The 19,154-nt window shown below is 35.1% G+C and overlaps 1 protein-coding gene across 2 annotated transcripts in view; it reads right to left on the bottom strand.

Moving 5' to 3' along the window:
- LOC145683917 (trypsin inhibitor-like) overlaps nt 1-19,154 on the bottom strand; it is a 472,745-nt gene that overhangs the window by 185,051 nt on the left and 268,540 nt on the right. Inside the window, exon 1 of one of the 2 annotated variants that reach the window (XR_014131209.1) lies at nt 4,343-4,459. The exons of the other annotated variant lie outside the window; for it this stretch is intronic. The gene's annotated coding sequence lies outside the window, so the exon portion shown is untranslated. Of the gene's footprint in view, nt 1-4,342; nt 4,460-19,154 lie in introns of those variants that run through there. 2 annotated transcript variants of the gene reach the window in all.

The raw sequence follows: 19,154 nt of genomic DNA, 5'->3' as shown, positions 1-19,154 counted from the left end.
GGGTGATGGAGAAACAGCTGTATGGGAAGATTTCACGTTCATGGACATAAGGATAAACTTGATGGTAGCTTAGGGTTACGATAACCTGCCTTGTTTACATGCAACATGCAATTAGTATGAGATGTTAATATACTATGAGATGTTAATATACACATGAGATGTTAATATAATATAATATGAGATGTTAATATACACATATACAAGTTAATCACATTACGATTTTAAGGATGATGTTTAAACATAGGGCGGTATCTTCCAAATTTACACTTTAAAATTTGTCGAATTTTATGAAAGTATGACAACCAACGTAACCGTTCGGGGTAGATAACAAAACCCTTTATTCACATTTATCAAAGTATTTCAACATTATACGTTTTTCTTCAATATCACATTTACATTCATTACACATTTATAATTCAATATACATATATTTAATCATTATTTTACGATTTCAAATTAATTACCCGCTCAATAAAATTTTTAGGTTGCAACGCTACATCATGTACAATAAAATAAATTCGACTATACCATGAACGAATAACCGCAAAATATTGTAAACGCTTACATCCTTGACGATTTCGAAACTAATGAACATTCAAGATTTGGGGTAGGTACGTAAACTGAATTACGATACAAAATATTTATTTGACAGTTTGCCATCCGGATGATAAAACCTCAAAATTTAACATAGACTTATGGGCCCAAATATCTACACGAAAATTAATCTCTATGTCACTTCATAGAAACAAGAAAGGAGACGATGAGTACTACAACGGTAAACTTCGATCAGAAAATGGTAAAGGAAAACGAAATCAAAGTTAGATGCGATTGATCACGACTACAGCGTGTCAAATAGTGGTGGAAACGGTCCCTTGATATCTGACGAGAGTAAGTAACTTCACGAATTGTATCTTGCAATATCTCAATTGAATATTCGAGTTTAAATAAAGTATGTTATAGGCGTCGCCAGAAACTTTCGCAGGGGGTCAAGAACAAACGCTAATAATACACACACACACACATATATATATATATATATCTGTAAAATTAAGGTTGATGTCCGAAAACCTTGGGGTAAAGTATTCATTTTAAAGAGGCTGTCAGGTAACCCTAATTGATGCACGCTGAAACTGGTTAATTCTTGATCGGCCTCGTCTAATTTGACTTGATGAAAGCTTTGCTCCATGTCCGTTTTTATACAGTAACGAGCCTGTGCTAATTGGTCTAAGATGTCCTGAACACCAGGGGATAATTCGCTGACCGGTTTTGAACGGGATGAAAGTTCTCTGAGATCTAAGACGAGACGTACTTGGTTCGAATCTCGTTTAGGAACTGCTATGAGATTGTTTCTATAGAAACTGTCTGATTTTGATATGATTCCATTGTCAATCATTTCCTGTATCTTTTCTTTGACTTTAGCACGAAGACGAAAAGGAATGGTATATGTAGGAACTGTCCATGGTTCTCTGTCTACTACATTAAGTGTAGCAGAGTAGCAGTCTATAACTTGGAAATCCTTATTATGCCAAGAAAAACATGTTGGATGTCTTTTTAAAACTGAAAGTATCTTCTCTTGTTGATCTGGCGTTAAATCAGGATTAATATTAAATTTACTGTAGTCTATGTATGGTTTGATTTTTTCAAGACGTTTGGCCACCCTATCACGTGTTTGTTTTTTCGTTGGTTCGTAAAGTTTACGTATGAGATACACATGAGCCTTCTGTGTGTCCTTTGGTAATAAAGCGCCCTGAGCTATATGTGTTCCTTTCTGCAAATATTTCTTAGTATTTCCCGGATTTACTATCGGTAAATACATATTATTGGAATTTACTGCTGTTTGCATGAATACACAACTTTGCATATTTCTAATGATTGGATTTTGAACAATAAATTCAGTATTCGAGACTGGAGTGTCAAGAGTAAGAGGAACATACCTTATTGAATTTGGAGGAATGGCTGTACCTTGTCTAACATAGAAATTGAATTTGCAGTTACTACTCACTTTAGCTGACAATGATGTTTCTTTGTCACTTTCTTTAGGAAATCTATGGGTGTCCCCATAGTGGGTAAGGGTAACTGTGTTAGCTTTATATGAAATATTAGCCTCATGATTTGTCAAAAATCTGTTAGAAAGTAAAATAGGAATATTGGCAATGGGGGAAATACGGAATAAAACTTGAAAAGTTTTACCCGCTATAACTATCGGAATGTATGCTGCCTTTGTTAAATGTAATGGAGTAGAACTGATGCCATATACTTTAGTAGTTAGTTGAAATATCTTACAATTACGCGGCACTAAGGAGTAATGTATCAGAGATGTCATAGCGCCTGTGTCCAGTAAGAAGTTATACTGTTGATTCGATATGGTACCAGTTACATAAGGAAGTTGATTTCTAAATACTAAAGGGACTGTTACTTTAGTATGTGATTGCTGGGGCTGAACGGCATGTGTATCATGCTTGTTTTGTTTTATACACATAGTAGTAGCATTATGTATATCACTTGCAAGGGAATTAGTTTGTGAGTATAAGAAACTGGTATGTGACTCTTGACTTGCTGTTGCCTTGAACGGCAAGTGAAATGATTGCCTTTCATGAAAAGTATCGGCACTTTCTCTAGGAACGTGCAAGCTTGTGTGTGCAGTAGGTATAAAAGATGGTGCTTCCGGATTTAAATTTGAGGTGGAATATACAGAATTTGTTCTAGTTGGCAGAGAATATATTGGGATTAATTCATTAAATTGCGGGGTGGGAGTCCGAAAAAACTTACTATGCCCATCCCCTATTGATTCCCGTTTTTTGATAATGGTCCATATTCTAACGCAGGATAGTTATTTTGTGGAGTAAAAGATGGAAAGTAGGAACCATATGGCTGTCCAAAAGGTGGCATGTAATATGGAAAAGGGGGAACAGCATAATACTGTTGATAAAACCTCTTAGAATTTTGTTTTCCATTGGAAAACTTATGTTTCTTCTTATTTTTGGGTTGTGAGTTATTTTTCCTACCTTGATCAGTGTTTTGATTTTTATTCTTGTAAGGAGAAACACTACGGGATTTCCTGTAATACTGTTTGTGATTTCCTTGTTGTTGAGAAACTGAAGCAATAACCTGACTGTCCTCTGCACGCGTTGCTAAATTTACCTGCAATGCCTCAAGTTGTTTTGATATTTTTTCTAACTGTTCATCCGTGGAAGACAAAGCGGAGGGAGGGGAGGTAGCAGAGTCTTGGAATGCAACGTGTTTGTGTTCCTGTTCCGTCCTGTATCGTAATAAAGCATCTGAATGTTCTATAATCTGAGCTTTGTTTATTAACTGTGAAAAATTTTCAAACTGATGTTGAGCAAACAAAGGAACAAATCTAGGCTGTAGAGATATAATCGTTTGCAATAAGAACGATTTAAAAGGCATGGGAGGTGTAATGCGTTGTGAGAGGTCATATTTCTCATACAAAAACGGAATGAGTTTTTCATCTTTTTTTTGTTGCCGTTTCTGAAACAAAAGTGTGGCCTCAAGAGAGGAAGAAGAAGGAGAAAACTGTTCCAAAAACTTGGCTTTCAAGGCTGACCACGATAAATTTAGAAATTACTCATTTCTGTTAAGCCAAAGTGCTGGGAATTGGGTCAACGAAAGTTTGAAGACTTGCTTTTGGGTATCCTCATTTAACTTATGCAATAAAGAAAATCGTTCAAATTTCTGAATGAATGTTTCCGCATCTTGACCTTCGGAATTTGCAAAGGTATCTATGAACATGGGAAAACCTATAGAAGGAGGAGTTGATGAAGTATTGTTATTTTGTTGTCTACGAGCCATTGTTTACAAAGTACTTTAAAACCAAAGAAAATATAAGCCAGAAATCCTTAAGACATGGAGAAATCGTATATATGTTGTATTTCAATGCTCATGAAGAAGTAGTTTCGTAACCTAGGCCCCTTTTATTCAGCATAGCAAAAGCTAATGTGCTGCGTGAATATTTTAGTCTCTATTTCTTGCAAGGATAGCCATGTTTAATTTAATAGTTTTAATTTACATTTAGTATAGTGGTTAGTATCTTTTCTCATGATAACAGTAAATTACTAAATTCAGTAGTATGTGTGAAAAAGAAAGAATCTTCAAAATATAAATTTATTACAAAGAATAAATGTCATGTTACAATATGCAGACATAACAAATCAAATGTTAATATTTAAATGAGCTCAGGTTTGTCTGCAGTGATTTACAATAGTGAGATTAACAATAAAGCAAAATTTAAGAGTCTGTTATCTATGAGGCCTTTAGCAGGAGACTGCCATAGAAGAAATTACTTCTTCTTAGAGACTGAAATTATTCAAAGGATAAAACTTACATGTGTAGTTCGGAGGTCTCTCTCTCAACTCAATGTTGACCATCTTCGTCGTAGCTTCTAGTCCAAAATGCGAGACGCAGGTTACAGACGCAAAGTATGATGTAAGATCTGAGTCGATGTCGATTGAAAAGTTCTGATTTTCTGAAGCTTATATATTGGTTGGAGACAGTGAACTACGTGACAAACAACTTATTTGTCTCATGACGTATTTTGTTATTTGTCTCCTGACGTATTTTGTTATTCTTCTCTAGTACTACACTATTGAAAAGTTCGTGTTCGTACATTCATATAAAAAAAAGTTTTTTAATATTTCAATAAAATAATCATAACAATACGGTGAGCGGACGGAACTACTTGGCGCAAGGTGACCGAACAGTTCATTGTGGGATAATAACGAGCATTTATGTTATTAACATGGCGAATGTACACCTTGTCTCAAAAAGGTTGAGCGCATTCTTTACTGGTGTTTTGAGGCAATAATTTTCTAAGTCCAGCTTCGGATATCTTCGGGAAAAAGTAAGCCAGGTTCGAACCTCCAAGCCAGCCTTTGCAATCGGGAAAAAGTTTGCAGATGTGTTTTTCTTCTTTTAAATATAATAAGACTTGTTACCAAGTGTTTAAAAAAGCAACATTGATTGAAATACTTAATGATACAATATTTCGAAACCTTTTTTTTTATGTCAGCACATGCTTGTTTGTCATTTAGCTCTCCATACGTAATGGAACATTTAAATACGTTAAAGAATGTTTCCATATGTAAAAGAATGCTCAAAGTTAAGAAATAGAACATAATTATCGCCTGAGTACTAAAATAAAAGTCAAAGTAGAACAGAAACAGCGTTTGTAATGGATATGAATGTCATAATTATCTTGAGATCCGTTATACATCGCTAGAAGCATAGTTCTAGAAGTCCTTGTGCTAGCTCATTGGTAAGCTGTCGGATTTCAAATCATAAGGTTGAGAGTTCGAATCCCGTTTAAGTTAATCCTTTTTTTTAAATTATATTTTCCGCAATGCATGAAAAATTATATAAAATAATTACATTAGAATACATAAGTTGTGTATATATAACATAATCATTGCAGAACATAGTAATTATTATGTTTAAAATATAACATCTGAGATAATTTTCACAGTAGGTCGGTATTATATAAGGATGTAAATACAACTTAAGAAACTCGTTCAATAGCAATAAATAAATCATGTAGTGTATTTATTTGCAGCTATTTGTCATATAGAGGGTAATTCTCAACATTCCTAATACAGAATGTCATTTATGTTCTTGAAAAGTTATTCGATGCATAAACAGAAGGTATAAACAGAGAATCCCAAGTCGGAACGCTCACAAAAAAATTCATGAACCCCAAAGGTCACGTGAGCAGACTGGAATTGTCCTTATGAAGCATGCCACAGCAGAAAGTCTTTACATAGATTTTCAATTCAATTCCTGATATATGCTTTTGCAATGTGGAAGTGGTGATTCCTTCAGTCGCCCTCTCTCGCTCGCTCGCTCGCTCACTCTGTATTTATACAGAATATAAAAGTGGATTTATGTGTGTATTTCAACATAATTCTGATATATTTAGAGCAATTTTAACTATATTTCTCACAGTCTGGAAAAAGAAAACTGTCGGGATACATATCAAAAATGCTAGAAACGGGTCGATATTAGTATCGAATCCATAGTTTCGTGGTCGCTTAGGTGAATGGTTCTACTTTCAATTCAAGTCCAACTAAGCTCCCATTAGCACCCAGGGTGGTTACGTAGCGACATAAAGATATCGAAATCATTCGATATTAGAATCGAATCGTAAGTTTTCAGCGCCGCTAACAGTGCAGCATTTCCCATTAGTCCACAATAGTCCACATTTCACATTAGTCCCATTGCCTAGAGGGCAACATATGTGCAGAGTGCAAAGTTTAAAACTTGAATAATATTTTATTTTTTTCCGTATGAAAAAGTTATAAATCAAGAGCAAATATACTATTTCACAAACAATCCTCTTTTACTATTCTAATATGTTTAATAATAGCGTAAGAAATCTAATAGTAATTCAGAACATGTTTCACAGTTGTTATTTTTTGTTACATAGTTGTAGCTGTAGCATGTAGTGAGTGGAATTTAACTGTAATAAATTCACTAATTAACCATATTCGAATTAAGTTTTATTTTTAAGTTCGGGATGAAGAGGCGGAGAAATGTGTAGTTATTGGGAGCACCGAGCTTTTCTACATTTTACTTTCAAGATCTCCATTTTTCTTTTGTCATTTGTTCCTAATAAAAACAGTTCAGTCACTTTTGGATTGTCATAGGATAGTAGGAGTTGGATTTTGGGATGCAGCCTGTGAGATTCTACAGGAGCTAACTGCTTGAAAAAGTATTTTTGAATCATCTGTAACATATGAAATAAGGATATGTATCATAAAAAATTGAAAGTAAGTATGTCTGCGTAATCATCACGGTCAAATTGCAAAGTCAAATAAATTGACGTTTGGTATATAATTAGGCTCCAATCCCAACTGGGAAGTTATCATACGCGTGTCACTTTCATTATAATACATATCCTTAGGGGGAGTAGAAGTCCGAATTTTTGCGAAAAATTGAGTTGAGTTGAGTTTAGTTTAGCGTCCCTTTCAGCAACGACGCTATATGAGACGTGGACCTACTGATTAACGTGGAATCCGAACCACATGAGCGAAAAATTGAGTATCTCACAAGCCGTTCAACTGAGAGCTGAAATTCAGCATATAACTCTTTATTAAAAATAAAGAGAATATGTCCTGGCATTTTTTAAAATTATCTTTTATGAGCGGGGGGACGGGGGTGCATTTTCTATATATTGGAAATTGGTAGTGGGTTGATTTGTAAAAATAATCGAAAACGATTGATATTAGTTGAGAAACAAATTGAGTAATGCAAATTAAAGTTCTTTTTGAATTTTATACCCACTGCTTTCTATTTATAATTACTGAAGCTGGTGTTTAATATATGGAGCGTTCCGAGCATAAGGCAATCAAGCCATAAAGTTAGAGAAAAATGGCCATAAAATTTGTATTCTAAACTTAATTACATGGGCATTTTCAATTAGTACGGCATGCTTAATTATATAGAAAATTAGTTTCTCTCTCTCTCTCTCTGTTTTTTTTTACGTTGGTCTACTTTTCCTTGATTTGAATGTAATATACCATTACAGTTGAAAGTAATGGCAATTTTTTTTACGCACCCTGTACCTAGTAATTTTTTTTTTAATTCAATTTCGGTTTAGTTACACAATTTATTTACTCTCTCTACTTCGAATTAAATATAATGAACCCAAAGGTTTCGTTAGTAACCATATTCCCACTGTATAATATATTTATTTATATTTTGATTAAGTGTAAATCCCATTTCCGGATATATAACTTGAATAGTTACAAGGTTTACCATTCTGACGTCATACCGAAACATAGTTCCGTTATTGGATATAAATTTCCTTAATTTCAGACCAATGTAGATTTTGGCCAGGTACCTAATCTTTCCCTCACCCCCTCTCACTAGTCCATAGTCGCTTTCAGATCCGGTTATATCTGGATTTGCCAAATTTCTATTTGCTTTGTAATTTCCGCGGCTAAAGTTTTCGTTCTGATTGGAGGAATTCTCCTACCTCTGGCTTTTTCGGCGCAATATTATCAGAATAATTGAAGACACACTAGTAGGAGCAGCTTGTGATTTTCTTGCCACATATTTTTCGGGAAGGTCTCAAATTTTCAAGGAAAACTAAGGTAACATTTAATGTAACTTAATATTTAAAGACTGACAATGATTTAGGAGCTGACAAACTTCCATTTTTCGTCAAGTGAACTGTAAAATAAAGCAGAAATAGGAACCAGCTTTTCTGACGCCATATTGCTCATCATCCAAGCCAAAGCATAGACAGTTTATGAGAGTGATTGTCTGACCTTTTTAAAAAAACTCAGTTACGGATTAGGGAAATTACGACCTGATTAGTGCATGTTGGTCGTGTATACAGTAAATGTGATTTATCATTATTTATTTCGTAATTGCATGTATGTAGTAGGTTTGATAGTACTGTAAATAATCATAATGGCAGCTTAAGTTAGCTTAAAAGGGCTCCTATCCCCTTTTCCAAATTGAACCAGTTCTAGCGGGGGAATGGGTTAGTTATTGTTCGTTTTAGGGCCTTTTCCCCTTTCAGGGGAAGGGTCCCTCCATAAACCTCGTTAAGGTGCCCCCAGGGCATCAATTTTTGGCAATCATTATGTAAACAATTGGTCAGGTCAATTAGACCTAGTGTTACTTTTCTCATTTTTGACCCCTTTTAAATTAAATAGAGCCGACTGTATATATCGACGAGGGAGTAATGTATTTTAAATTTAATGTGTTAGGTTATTTTCGTCAACATGCATGTAACTAAATGGTGCATGTTTAGTTTAGTTAGTTGTCTTTATGTATAGTACTAACAGTGGTGTATGTAGTTAGTAGTTTTGTGTGAGTGTGTGAATTTTCGATTTGGACAGTGTATAAATATGCTTTAATTTAGTACCATTTTGCTAACATAAATAAACCAGAGTAAATATTAAATTTCTGATTAATGAGTACAAGTATACATTTCAGTACACGGTAAATTATGCCTCCACTACAGCGCTATAGCGTCAGTTTTCGGTAGTCAATTGTTTGTTGACAGTACGACATCGCATGACTTAGTGATTTAGATTGTTTGATTTTGGACATTTATTCTCAAATTACTTCCCGTGGACATGGTTTTCGGTTCGGATGAGTATACCTTCATATAAAATAGCATGAGATCTTACTGTACTGAAAATTTCAGCTCGCTAGGTCCAGTAGTTAATGAATAATCCGCTGAAATAAAGAACACCTATTTTCTTAATAGAAGTAAAGCCCATATGCTGTTACTGTTTGTTTAAAAATGTAGTATTAAATTCTCTTTTCCCGTAGCTGTAGAAAATTCCATTGTTGCTTCAGTTTTATCAACAAATCAGAAATAGATTAATCATTGACAATTTAACTTTCCGTAAATCCATGTATGATTTTTTTTTTTTTAAACCTGCAAGGTAAATACAATTTGGGTGCTTCGAAATAAAGAGTACGTGGTTCGATGAATGTGATCGTGTGGTGGTTTGAGCGTGATAGATTGTGATAGTTATATATATATATATATTTATTACTGCGTAACGTAAATATGTGTATGGCCTGCGTGTAAAATGTACGAAATAGGGTGTTTATAAAATATTACTTCGTGCGAAAATTAGTAGATAATGAATGAATGTAATGATATGTTAATAATATGATATATAATACGAATGAGATGATGACCCCTATATTTAAATGGATAGGCCTAGTGAATTTTATATAGTGAAAATATGAATATGTTTACGAAGAAAGAAAGAGAAAAAAAAAATCTCTCGCGTTTTGACTTCCACACCAGTGCATTCATCCAACCGAGTTTGCTACTTGAATAGTAAATTGTAGTTGGGAATTGTGTGTTACTTCGCATTTAAGTACCTCATAATAACAGCCCCGGATCTTAAGCCTTTCAATAGATAGGGTAGCATCATGTGGGAATTACTTCTAAAGGATGACAGAAATGATAATTAAGAAAACCAACTGCTATATCCTGTGATCATCGAAAAGTACAGGTTTCGGTCATTTGTACCTTTAGCATTCATTGCCTCTCCGAGATTTTTTTTTTTGTTGCTTACCTTATTTATTTATTGTGCAGTGTTCATATAACTCAGTTCGGTTATCCGATTAAATTAACTGCTACTAAATTAATATTTATGTTATAGCGTACCCGGATGTCGACCCCTAGTCCCCTTAAGTATTTTCGTTTCTTTTCTTAGTTTAATTAGATGAGGGAAATTAACGACATCCCAGACTGTGGCGTGTCTGCGCGGGGTAGCCATCGGTGATGTTTTGGTTATTGAGATCACCGATCCAAAATTCAGTTTATTTAAATTTTTTTTTTATTTTGGCAAATTCTCATTAGGGATATCTTAGCTATTACTCTAATTTCATTACTATTCTGGAATCTTCTAGTTTCCAAGTGGTCGGATGATTTTTTTTTTCTTTTGAAATCCTAAATTAACGCCGTCTCTAACCTTCCGGAGGATTTCGGGGTCTGCAAGGGTGTTGACCGGATACGGTGAGTGGTGGGATTTCCCTAAAGCCTTTGTCTTTCCGAAAATCCCATTGTGGACACAGACTTGTCTCATCTTCGCAGACAGTTTTATCGGCTATTTATTTGGTAAGCCGAACCCTTTTTGGCATGTTAAGAATATTTTGGCTATGGATTTTGTTGAGAGCGAAATTCGACTTCTAACTTTGTAGCGTTAGTTATTTCCCACTTAATTCTTTGGCGCCCCTATTCTTCGTCTTCCTTCTTCTCTATCTCTCTCTCTGTCTTCATTACTTCGAGATTTTTTTCCAAATTTTTTAACCTCCCCCCCCCCCGGTTTCTGAAACTCATGAAAACGTACAATATTCATATAACTTATTTCGATCGTATGTACTAACTGAGACATCGAGGGATGCAATTCGTGGAGGTATTGCAGCACAACTCAGGACCATTTCCGCGATATTCAATCCACCACGGGAGAAATTGCCGGGAAGGTACACTATGCTTTCAGATTCCTAGAAACCTTCGTTATTCATTGATCATACAACTTATATCAATTGATTACTGATTTCTGGTTTTTATTTCTATTGATTGGTCATATAGTGTGTATGTATTAATAGTTTGGGCCCACTAGTTTCGAATAACATTGATTTTTTTTTTGTATATACATATATATATGTACTTACATAGTTTTAAGAGTTACGTGCCTGCTCTATTTGTTGCATTTTCCACCTCTTATGTCAACTCATTAAATAACACCAGCTATTTTGTTTTTTGTATATATACGCGGATCTTTAGTAAACTGAAAATGATTATTGATTATCGGGTTTATTCATATGAAATACAATGTTGCAACCTTATGAAGGAAAAAGGTGAATGTTGATAGTCAGGGTTTTTGTTTTGTCTTTGAGCCAAATAAATATAAATATTTATAAAATATGAATACTTGTCGAATATGAACGGTGATGTAGAATTTAAACGTCGATGAAATATTAAGATAGATATTAAAGTGAAATTTATTGTATTGATTAATATGAATACATATATATATATATATACGAGTATGTATGTAATGGGCTCGATATTTACCCTGGTCTTGTTAGGTTGCCATAGATTTTAGACACCCGGTATTAACTAACTATTTGTGATATATAGTATTACCGCGTAAATTGTCATAAATTACTTTTTGTTGAGTTGTTATTAATTTTTGTAACTATTAAAGTGGAATATAATGTTAACTACTGCATGTGAATAAAACAAGTAGCGGGTCGTAAGATAAATAAGAATAACCCTAATCCTTACCCAAATTTACTTTGCGAGTGAAATTAGCAACCTACGAAACAGTGCGCCCCTTCAACGAATCTTTCCATTAGTGAACCATGAAACAAATCCTTCCCCTACGATCGGAAACCAAACTATTCAATATTTAGAATCTTTTGACTACAAGATCTATACTAAAAAAAAAAAAATTAGTGATCTTAAATTCAACGAACTGAAATCTGTTTAATAAGTTAATGTGAATACCGGAATATGGAAATATGTTCCCAATATCTGTGACTGGATTTGATAATTTTTCTTTAATATTAACAAACTTTAAAATTTTAGATCAAGTGCGTCGAGTGACAAAGTGAAAAATATAAACATATATGTGATATGAAGCAGTTAGTTGTCTATAGTTAAAACAAAACCAATTGAATACTCTCATGGACACAAACCACAGTGCGTAAAGAGAGTTAAAAAAAAAAAAAAAAGGAGCTATTATCGACGTAAAAACAAAGACTCATAAAACTGTCGATATGTCTCCTATTGAGACAAAGACTCAATAAAATATTACTAAAGTGTTTTTTTTTTTTTGAATGATTAACCAATTATTTTTTCTCTTTTGCCTGCAACGATATGTATTCATTGCACTGAATTTTAAATATATCTTGACCCTTGAAGTTTTTTTTCTTCTTTTTTCTTGTTTCGTCTCTGGTTTAATTCTTTTTCATGTAATTCAACTTTTAATATATATATATATAAAAGGGAAATGTGTTATTTGATCTTGTTGCAAGTAGCGAATTTCTGTGCATGTTTATGAAACATTCTTTTCATGTATTAAATTTTTTTGTTATGTCAAACTAAATCTTCTTCTATTGAAATGTAATAAGTGTCTATAGCAATGTAGTTAGGTTAGTTTAATTCAACCAAATACAACCCGAAGTATACATTGTCCTGTATGAATGTGTGTGTGAGTGAAATGTAGGTTTAGTATTAAGTGCACCAATTATCTTGTCATACATGTGTAATTTATTATAATTATTGGTAGTTATCAATTGAACTCATTGACTGTTAATACTAACTTAAGTTGGCTCTATGAAGGAAGTAAAAAGGACTGAAGTAGCCTGAACGAATGATCATCATGAGAGAACTGTGAAAGTCAAAATCTTCGACACATATGTGATACTCTGATTTTTTTTTTTTCTTTCTGTGGTCGTTTCTAACATGCCATCAACTGCGTCGTTCATTTTTCAAATATTGAATATTAGTCTAAAACTTCTGGAAATATTAAATAAACGGTAAAATTAAACTTTCTCATCTATCTCCGAGCTAGATTGGGATAATTCGGTAGTTGGGGTCAAATGGATCTAGATCGGGGATGTATGAGTTAACATGTGTCTACCTTTGATCACCCTAATACCAGACATTCACCCAATAGCTATTGGAAATGATCACAATTAGATAATTATTCACTTTCCTTTACCATATTCCTCAAAATATCCAGTAACAGTTCCCTCTTTATCACCTTCTTACTTTACCTTTTTCCTCTTCTATCTTCCTCTTCCTTTCTTCATCTTCTTCTTCTATTTTTAATAAAACTGAAAGGGGGGTCGTGACTGGGAATTCTATATGTAATAAACACGGTCATGTATTTATTTGATTTTATTTTCTTTAGAAGTCCGATGAAAGGTTTTCTCTTTTCGATTGAACCTAGTATGTTCGAAATTAAGAAATTAAGAAATGGAAATTATATTCCAATATAATTAGGCATAAGCTAATAGCTTCATGAACATCCCCACCAGGGGTGAAGGGTTCCCACTCACGACTTATTCTGTGCATCACATTTGTTGCAGCTTCCTTTTTCCTCAATCAGTTTTGGATTGACGAGCGGTGACAGGATTCGTTGTTATGGCAACAGTGGTTGCTGTGGCAACGACCCCCCTTTTTTCAGTTTTAGAATGGCGACACGTGACAAGATTGTTGCCATGGTAACCATGTTTACTGTGGTAACGGATCTGAAAATGCTTATTGAATAATACCAGTTGTCATGCCAATTAGTTTGAATTGGTGAACCGCGACAAGAATGTTTGTCATGGCAACGTTTGTTCCCATGGCAACGGATCTCCGTTTAAATGGCGACCGATAGATTTGAAATTTTTTTAAGAATGTCAAAGAGTGAGGTTGAAGGCATGTTGAATTGATTACAACATTGAAATTAATACGAGAAATTTTATAGTCAAGTGAAACAAGTAGAGTCGTTGGCTACTTTGTCATTTTTGTTTCCTTTTCTAAGGGGGAAAAAGAGAAGGAGTATCAAAATTTTTCTAAAATAGAACTAAACGCTAGAAGGGTTTCAAGGAAGGAAAGAGAATGGGAGTCCTTTAATTTATGAATAATACTTGTCTGGATAGCGAATAAGTATTTTATAGTATATGTGTATTTCTGATATATATCTTGTCTTTTGTAAAGTGTAAAGTGTCTCAAAACTATGGCAACAAAAAAGGTTGTTGTGTCACAGGACGAGTGTGATGTCACGTGCACTCAATGCACATTAAACGAAAAAGAGAAAAGATCTCGCGCCCCGCGGAGACTTATAAGATGCACCGGTTGTGGACAAAAATGGATCCACTTTGCTTGTTCCAATTTAGATGATACTGCGGAAAATGCAGAAAAGGTGCAAACCGGCGAAATAGAAAAATATTGTGAGGACTGTGAAAAGGACCGAGGCCAAATATCTCCAGCGGAGATATCTGACCTCGACGATGAGGAAAAAAATGAAAATCACAGTGATTCTCGGGATCAGACGGCAAACCCGAAGGAAGGAATGTCATCTGGAGGGTCTGACACGTCTGCATTAATTCGCCAGATGATGGAAATGATGCATGAAAAATTCACTAACATGGAAGTTAAAATAGACCAGAATAGTGAAAACTTAAGGCGTGAGATAAATGAGAAGTTTGATACCTCGAAACGAGAGACCGACGCTCGATTCGAGGTATTAAACAACAAATTTGACCAGATTTGTTTAGACTTTGCTTCTTCGATTAGTAAATTGAAAGAACAAACGTCTACTGAACTGGAGCAGGTTAGATACCAGGCCCAACAGTCTACCGAGCAGCTCAGAGACGAAACAAATGAGAAATTAAACGAAATAGATGTAAGGTTTGAGAGTACGAACAAAAGATTTGGTGACATCGAACAAAAAGTTGAACAGCAGCAGGCTGAAATAAGTAGATTGAATGTTGTAATATCAGACCTATCAATAGAAACTAAACTAGAGTCGGTTGATCAAAGAATTAGTCGAATTCAAACTGAGGTAGACAGTATTAAGGGGAAGATTACTAAACTGGAAATCGTCAAGTCTGACATCTCCTATCCTTTTCCTGATAGCGATTCTATAGGGAAAAATTTCCCAGAAACGAGTAACGTCCTCCCGGGAAAGAGTCAAGTGTTGCCTGATGCACGGGACACAACCATGTATTGTCCCCCGCATCAGCCAACCTCGAAATCATGGTTGAGTAATTTCGATGTACCGATGCAGTCGAGTGTTGTGACTACAACAGTCACTAGCGTAAATGCTCACTCTACTTTTGGAATGGTACAATCTTACAGCGTGCTGCCAGGAGGGGAAAGGAGATGTGCCGGACCGTCAGTTACTGCAGTGGTGGGTCCTAAGTTTGAACCTTACATGGTCAACACAAATTACAAAACCTCTCTTGGTCATATGGGAGCGTTCAGTTCAGTGACCACTCCGTCGGTGGCAAATCCGGTGACAACCCCAACTGCTCAGGATAACGCGTTGATTCCACTGGATTCTTTTCCTGCCCCGCATAGTATGAGCTCTAAAGTTTCCCTCCGGGATATTGAACGTTTTCCCACTTTCGATGGGAACATTACTAACGGGTTACCTCGAGTTTTCCTGCGGAGACTGCAGCAATATTTAGACATGTACAAACTTACAGATGGGGAACGCCTACAGATAGTTGAAAAATGTTTGATCGCCGCTTCGGGCGCATGGTTTGCTTCGGTTAAATACCAAATCCGGACGTTTAGTGATTTTTTGATTCTTTTTAAAGAAGAATATTGTAATGAGCACATCGAACGGCTCCAAAAGAGAAACTTACAATCACTCCGGTATGATCGCTCCAAGTATGGGTCCCTCTTGGACTATGCTTGGAAAATTATCGAACTATATTATCAGATAGCTGAACATCCCTCTCAGGCTGAACTTGTAGATATTATAGTTAACGCTCTTCCACCCGATGAGTCCCGGGCCATAGCGTCCCACTTGTGCCAAACGGTACGAGAAGTCACCTCACGTTTAGCTGCCTTGTGCGGCAAGGAAGTTGGTGGTCCACCAAAACGATACTTCGCCCGACAGGCAAAAATTCTAAAACCGACGAAGACGAAGGTAACGGCAAGTTGCCAGACAGATTTCCTGAGTTATACCCAAGCTGGATCTCGTTATCCTAGTGGGTATGGCTCAGAAAACAACAATAATGGCCGGCGACTATTTAGGAATCGGCCCATGTTCAACAATCGCCGGAGTTATCGTCCCTATGACCGTACCAACATGGAATCGAACCCGGGTAGGGGCGATAACACCAGGAGGAATTCTAACAGGACGTACGGAAGAAGGGAGAACGGTAATAGTCAGAATAATAGTAACAATAATGTAAATCGACCCCAGAATTCAGTCCCTTCGCAAGTGCGTGGTAACGGTGAGCCTAGAACAATATTAAATGGCAGTGATAGACGGGAAACTGCGGCCTAATGTCATCTGATATGCTAGTCGACGGCTGAAGCCTTACGAATTGTCTCTGTCGATTTCTCAGTTATAACTTCTGTCCGTTCTATTGCTATATGAACACTACTGAAAAAAAAAAAAAACTGCGCTGTTTTGCATAACCTTAAAGGTAAAAGTATCGGAACTCACAATTTTCGAAATTTAAAGATTTTCAATTGTACAGAAGATAAACGTAATGAATTACTCGCGCAATACCCCAAGTAGATATAATACACTGTCCTAGAGTGACTGGTAACGTTTGAATGGGATGAATGAGTGTGTTAATTTAACAAGCATCATTAGTTAGTATTCCCAATTAGCAAAATTTTGTTATTCTAACAAAATTTTGTTAATGGGCCGGGGAAAACTGTAATATACCATTACAGTTGAAAGTAATGGCAATTTTTTTTACGCACCCTGTACCTAGTAATTTTTTTTTTAATTCAATTTCGGTTTAGTTACACAATTTATTTACTCTCTCTACTTCGAATTAAATATAATGAACCCAAAGGTTTCGTTAGTAACCATATTCCCACTGTATAATATATTTATTTATATTTTGATTAAGTGTAAATCCCATTTCCGGATATATAACTTGAATAGTTACAAGGTTTACCATTCTGACGTCATACCGAAACATAGTTCCGTTATTGGATATAAATTTCCTTAATTTCAGACCAATGTAGATTTTGGCCAGGTACCTAATCTTTCCCTCACCCCCTCTCACTAGTCCATAGTCGCTTTCAGATCCGGTTATATCTGGATTTGCCAAATTTCTATTTGCTTTGTAATTTCCGCGGCTAAAGTTTTCGTTCTGATTGGAGGAATTCTCCTACCTCTGGCTTTTTCGGCGCAATATTATCAGAATAATTGAAGACACACTAGTAGGAGCAGCTTGTGATTTTCTTGCCACATATTTTTCGGGAAGGTCTCAAATTTTCAAGGAAAACTAAGGTAACATTTAATGTAACTTAATATTTAAAGACTGACAATGATTTAGGAGCTGACAAACTTCCATTTTTCGTCAAGTGAACTGTAAAATAAAGCAGAAATAGGAACCAGCTTTTCTGACGCCATATTGCTCATCATCCAAGCCAAAGCATAGACAGTTTATGAGAGTGATTGTCTGACCTTTTTAAAAAAACTCAGTTACGGATTAGGGAAATTACGACCTGATTAGTGCATGTTGGTCGTGTATACAGTAAATGTGATTTATCATTATTTATTTCGTAATTGCATGTATGTAGTAGGTTTGATAGTACTGTAAATAATCATAATGGCAGCTTAAGTTAGCTTAAAAGGGCTCCTATCCCCTTTTACAAATTGAACCAGTTCTAGCGGGGGAATGGGTTAGTTATTGTTCGTTTTAGGGCCTTTTCCCCTTTCAGGGGAAGGGTCCCTCCATAAACCTCGTTAAGGTGCCCCCAGGGCATCAATTTTTGGCAATCATTATGTAAACAAGTGGTCAGGTCAATTAGACCTAGTGTTACTTTTCTCATTTTTGACCCCTTTTAAATTAAATAGAGCCGACTGTATATATCGACGAGGGAGTAATGTATTTTAAATTTAATGTGTTAGGTTATTTTCGTCAACATGCATGTAACTAAATGGTGCATGTTTAGTTTAGTTAGTTGTCTTTATGTATAGTACTAACAGTGGTGTATGTAGTTAGTAGTTTTGTGTGAGTGTGTGAATTTTCGATTTGGACAGTGTATAAATATGCTTTAATTTAGTACCATTTTGCTAACATAAATAAACCAGAGTAAATATTAAATTTCTGATTAATGAGTACAAGTATACATTTCAGTACACGGTAAATTATGCCTCCACTACAGCGCTATAGCGTCAGTTTTCGGTAGTCAATTGTTTGTTGACAGTACGACATCGCATGACTTAGTGATTTAGATTGTTTGATTTTGGACATTTATTCTCAAATTACTTCCCGTGGACATGGTTTTCGGTTCGGATGAGTATACCTTCATATAAAATAGCATGAGATCTTACTGTACTGAAAATTTCAGCTCGCTAGGTCCAGTAGTTAATGAATAATCCGCTGAAATAAAGAACACCTATTTTCTTAATAGAAGTAAAGCCCATATGCTGTTACTGTTTGTTTAAAAATGTAGTATTAAATTCTCTTTTCCCGTAGCTGTAGAAAATTCCATTGTTGCTTCAGTTTTATCAACAAATCAGAAATAGATTAATCATTGACAATTTAACTTTCCGTAAATCCATGTATGATTTTTTTTTTTTTAAACCTGCAAGGTAAATACAATTTGGGTGCTTCGAAATAAAGAGTACGTGGTTCGATGAATGTGATCGTGTGGTGGTTTGAGCGTGATAGATTGTGATAGTTATATATATATATATATTTATTACTGCGTAACGTAAATATGTGTATGGCCTGCGTGTAAAATGTACGAAATAGGGTGTTTATAAAATATTACTTCGTGCGAAAATTAGTAGATAATGAATGAATGTAATGATATGTTAATAATATGATATATAATACGAATGAGATGATGACCCCTATATTTAAATGGATAGGCCTAGTGAATTTTATATAGTGAAAATATGAATATGTTTACGAAGAAAGAAAGAGAAAAAAAAAATCTCTCGCGTTTTGAC

The sequence above is a fragment of the Thermobia domestica genome, chromosome 4, assembly GCF_964235325.1.
Source record: "Thermobia domestica chromosome 4, izTheDome1.hap1.1, whole genome shotgun sequence".
NCBI classification, from domain to species: Eukaryota; Metazoa; Arthropoda; class Insecta; order Zygentoma; family Lepismatidae; genus Thermobia; species Thermobia domestica.
This window is presented reverse-complemented; position numbering and strand designations above follow the sequence as displayed.